This window comes from Centrocercus urophasianus, unplaced genomic scaffold (genome assembly GCF_019232065.1).
Source record: "Centrocercus urophasianus isolate 14NV4802_14NV808 unplaced genomic scaffold, USGS_Curo_1.0 seq_44, whole genome shotgun sequence".
NCBI classification, from domain to species: Eukaryota; Metazoa; Chordata; class Aves; order Galliformes; family Phasianidae; genus Centrocercus; species Centrocercus urophasianus.
In genome coordinates, this window is record NW_024885022.1 from 2,170,530 (window position 1) to 2,176,119 (window position 5,590).

Genomic DNA, 5,590 nt, shown 5'->3' on the forward strand with positions numbered 1-5,590 from the left:
AGAAGGGGCGGTGCAGAAGCAGAGGCTCCAGCTTTAGGTGAAAGGGAATCAATCTCACGCTACACATTCCATGGTGCATCAACGTGCTGTGCTCTAGAGAGCCCCATTTGTGGCTGTATCACTGTTCAGATGGGCACTGAGCAAGCTCTGTGCCGTGTGTGCAGCAAAACCCCCTGCGATGCACGCTGCCGTGCCTTGCGCCTGGCGGCTGTGACAATTTGATTTCAGCTAACTTTCCTCTGTTCAAAAAAGGCACTTGCTTCAGTTTACTCACAGTGCTTCCTTTTTCTGTAAGGCTGGAATAAGTCACTACAACGTGGTCCTTGATCTCAGCCTCTTCTCTCTGTGAAATGCATCATCACAGAAAAATCAGCTTTACACAGGTAGCAGTGCCTTTGGACACAGTCACTTCAAACCAAGATGAATTCTGCTTATCTACGTGCGTACCAACACTGTGAGCAGCAGAACTTGCCTGATCCGACCATCAGTTGGACACCAAGGTAACAGAAGTTACACAGGTCCTTCTGAGGTCTTCTGTCACTTTGTGACTTTGTGAAATTAAGCCGTAATATTTCCAAGCATATACATTATTCCAAGTTCCATAATGGTCCTGAGAAGTATTTTGCTCTGTTATCGGACTTTCCATTCCATTTCTCAGGGCTGTCTCATTTTAGTCCTGACGCAGGTACCAGATCTGCTGCTTGGTGTTACCACAGCACCCCTGTTACAGTCAAACAGCTCTGATGTGAGTGAGCTGGGTGCAAATATGAAATTTTCAGCAGTTTGTGGCGTTACCGATGCAACCAAGCACAGCACTCAGCTTGCTGCTTGGAAAGACCAACAGCCACAGATCCAGGAGGGTCAGGTCTGGTCTCTGCCATTCCCACGTCAGATGTCAGCACTGTGCTTCCAGGCACATAGTGGGGGGAAAGGAACTGTCAGCTGAAGGAACATCATTCATTTCTACCTTCAAATAAAAGCACCTGACTTGAAACCTCCACTGGATTATGGCAGCACTGCCTGGCTGGTGTAGCACACTTACGTGAGCCATGTGTTAGCTGCAAGAGATGCTACCTGCAGCATCTAAGAGAAGGAAGAACAAAGGTAATCAGTGGAAACACCTAACTCTGTGGTTTCTTCTTGCTGCTTCTTTTCTGATTTTGCTTAAAAAATAACCGCAGCCGACTACGATAAGCATTTCTGAGTGCAAGAGGGATAATCTAGTTGCATTATGGAAAGATGAAATACTTTCGTTTTTAATCTCACTTTCACACAGAAGGATCAAGATCTTAACATCAAAATATAATGCAAGGTAATGAAAAACATTTGTACATTTTCTTCTGCACTCCATCGTCATAAGTGCACTCATGTGACTAGAGGATTATAAATTATTTAAGAAAATACAGCAAGGAGCTCGTTCTAAACATGGTTTCTTCTGCCTGCTGATACATCAGCAAACAGAAGCATTTAAGGAGCCAACAGCACTGTCCCATTTGGACTTGGGTATTGCCCCGGTGAGTGCAGCAGCTGTTCCTGACATGGGAAGCACCATGCTGCAACCTCTCTGTAATGCAGTGACAGGAGCTAGAATCATAGAATCCCTGAGTTGGAAGGGATCCCTAAAGGCCCAACCTTAAGTGTTTCCAAGGACGTGGCATTCGCCACATCAGAGGCAACCTGTTCCAGTGCTTCACCACCCTTACTATAAACAACTCCTTTCTTACATCCAACCTAAATCTGCCCTGTTTCAGTTTGAGACAGTTTCCCCTTGTCCTGTCACAATAGACTCTAGTAGAGTCTGTTCCCTTCTTTCTTAGAGATCCCCTTTGGATACTGAAAGAAAGTATACACTGACAGCAGTGTCCTAGTATTAGGGCAGCTCTGCAGCCGTGCCTGTGGACCCCTGTCCTCAGGGTAGGACCACGTGGAGAGGTTTGTTGTGTGTTCACTAGCACCCCCAATCTAGATCCTTCAGCTAGGCATAAGAATGCTTCACATTTATGAAGTTTTTGGGAAGTTGATGAAAAATACCCTTGTTGCCTTGCAGATTTAGTTAACGCTGCAAAACAGAAGCAGTGCCACAGCCTCATTTTTATCTACTTAGTCCTCACCTAACAGAACAGGGGCAGTCAAGTTCTCCAAGCCTCTCGCCCACCACATGCAGTGTGTGTCTGCCACCAGCATCTATGAGCAGGTGGCCCTGTCTTCTCAAGGCCCTTCTGACACTTGCAGCAGCTACAACAGCCCACAGGTACCTGTAGAAATGGTATGGTGTTTATCACTTTTTTACACTCCCCCAGGCCATTCCGGTAGGCATTTTGGTACTTACCAAAGAAGATTACTGTTTCAAGCTTATTTAAAAAAACAAAACAAAACAAAAGGAATGACTAATATTAAATACATTAGTCTAGCGGCCTTCTACAGAGCAGGTCTCCCATTTTTTGCAGTCTTCAAAACAGACAAGAGAAAACCAAAAATAAAAGTACCAGAAGCATACCAGACATGCTGAAAGTGGTTGAAGGCAAATACCAATTCATCATCTCCAGAATTGCAGTCCCCGTCTAAAGTACAGCATTAAAAATCCTGGCTGTCACCAGTTAGCTAGGACACCCATGAGGCACAAGCCTTCCCATTTCTTCCTTTTCCAACTACGTGCCCCTGGAAGGCTGCATCCCATCAGTTGGCTCCTAGAAGAAAGCAGCTTCCTCCACCCTCTTTGCTATCTGCCATAAAGAAGAAAGATAGACTGGGAGGAAAAACATGACTGCAAGCAAGCTCATTAAGTGGAGAACCTGCATAATTCTAAATCTGCATTCTGATAATATATGTATATATATATATATATATACACACATACACGTATATATATACAGCCATTTCCACTGGAAACAACTGTTTCCTAAAGAATCAGCCTCCAAAGTCACACATCCTCAGGCAACCCAGAGACACTGGCTCAGGAGATGAACGCACATCTGCCTCTCCCCATGCAGTTACAGCCACCTCTGTTACACATTTGCCCCGGTGGGGACAGCCTCCTTACTGTGCTTTATTAGCAAAGAGCAGATTTTATTCCCAGATCCAACAAGGCTCTCGCCATTCCCCTGGTTCACTTAAAAACTCCACCCATAAACACTGAGATGAGCTCTTGCCCTCTGAACACGCTTTAAAATGAATGCTGTGTTGCTGGACTACAAGGAAACAACCAACATTTTCTTAGAATATCAGCAATTAAGGAAAACTAAGTTAAACTGCAGCTAATGCCAAACCACGTAGGAACTCAAATTTCTGAAGCTTCTAGCATCAAGCACACAAAAATGATTGAAAAAATAATTCTAACAGACTGTCTGCTACAGGCTGGATTCTCCTTCCAAGAAAAGTTCCAAAGTAGTTCCTGTCGCTGGGCATTATCAAACACACATCCTCCTCCTCACCTCTGTTAGCTAAGAGCAAAGGGAACAGTGGAGCAATGAAGGATTTTCCAGACATTGTAATAGCATTCTGGAGCCTGCTTACCACTAGCACATAGTTTTATGTTGTAAATTATCCCTCCTTCCATTCCTTATTTATAACACCCTGTCATATTAAGTAAAGCAGAAATCAGGCAAAAAAAGCCCAAAACAAAACAAAACCAAAACAACCCTCGATATCGCAGAACAGTGTTGCACAAATCAAAGCACGGACCCAACAAGCACCCACACTGCACATCATTGTTATGGGTCTGAGATGCAACCACCACTGCTCTCGTTCTTCTCAGATTTGTCTTACATCATTCCCCTCTTAACTCCTCACAAGGGTGAGTTGTTCCAAACTCTTTTATTTTATATACAGGAGGTTTGTCTGCACGAACAGGAGCACACAGCAAAACTACAGCTGTGCAGCTGCTTGAAGGCAGCTACAAAACCAGCAACTTCCATCTAGTAAGAAAATCCAGGATCTTGATAGAAGGCAACCTTGTTTTGAATCAGTGATAGCAAACCACTCCAGTAACTGTGGAAAGCAGAACAAAAACCCTGTTAAGGTTTTTTCCAACAACGTAAGCTTTGGTATTTTTCCATTATACATGGAAGAAAGAAAAGGTTAAGAAAAAAAAAAAAACCCTAGCAAGCAGTACCAAAAATGGATCTTCTGAATATTCTCCCTAAATGGATTGTACCAGTGGTTAGTAAGATCCTGTGAAAATCAGAAGTCTTATCATGTGCCTGACCCTGGGCAGATCTCAGAGTTTGAACTTTATTGACATAGAAGCTTCAGTCAGAAATATTCCAGTTTGGTCAATGTGTTTAGAGCAAAAATTAGCTTGAACTCTGCACTGACAGCATTGGTGCCTTTCCTACCAGTGTTAGTAAAATGCAAAGTCAGAGTGGCAAAGCTCAGTGTCCCCAAGAGGAACCCAAGATTATCAGTAAGCCAGTTTCATACATAGATAAAATATTCCTGCAGATTAATATGACTGTAAGGCTCAGATACAGCTTGTGTGTTAGTGTATTACGACTGCCAGTTGAACTTGCAGTGTTTATTCTCTGCACTGCACTGACGCTGATGTCCCTCTGAATGGGAAAGCACTTCCTGCACACCACGATGCTTTTTCAGAATCAAAGAAAACTGTTGGAAGTTGCCTTTGTTAAGCTGTGCTCATCAGGAGGCTTCAGAAGCTACCAAACAGACCGCTGAGCCCTTACCCAATATTTTTGAAAGTCCCTTGGGTTTATAAAGCTCTAAAAGAAAAAAGTGAGTTAGCATAATTCAATATTAGTTTCGTACGCAATGGAAGACAACTTTATAGCTTGGTATAAATCTGTCTGGCCTGCAGTTTTATAACACAGCATATTACACAAAAGGTGGCAGTAGGATTACCAGCATGTTAAGCTAACTGGGGAGTGAAATCCCATGGAAAGCTTTAATCCTGCCAATGTAAGAAAGCATCTTCGACTTCTTGGAGGAGAAAGAGGAGAGAAAATGCTCACTGAAGAAGCACTTTAAGCAGGTAAACCTAGCAGTGTGAGGCACAGAAGTAGGCTAAAGCATGAGTTCATGATGCAAATGGATCACATACTGGATGGCTCTCTCAGGATGTACCAAATCCTATTACACACAGTTCAACTTATTTTCCCTGCAAGCTGGAGAAGCAAATTTACATCATCCCAGAAAATGCTGGAAGACACAGCTTCAGGAGCACTTTTTTTTTTTTTTTTTTTCCCCCCTTAGATTTATACCGGATTTCCTTTAAAGAAAAAAAGCAACAAAAAAAATACAACCCACCAAAACAAAAAAAGCCAAACTCTTGCCATTCTTATGGAAAGGTCCTTCTGGAACACACTTACCTCAATTTTGTCTGTCTGCTTTCTGACATTCCCTGGTATAGCAAGCAGGGTCCAATTAGCACTGGATAGAAGGGAGCACATGCGTAGTCTCAGCTTTCACAAAGTGGATTTTTTAATCAGACTAGTTAAATGCAATCTACAATTTTGTTTTGTTCGCATACACTAAAAAGACCTCTGGAATATTTCAGTTTGACTGCTTGACAACTGCTCTCAACTACAGCAAAGTGACATAACACACACGGTGCTCATCAATAAACACTGCACGAGTA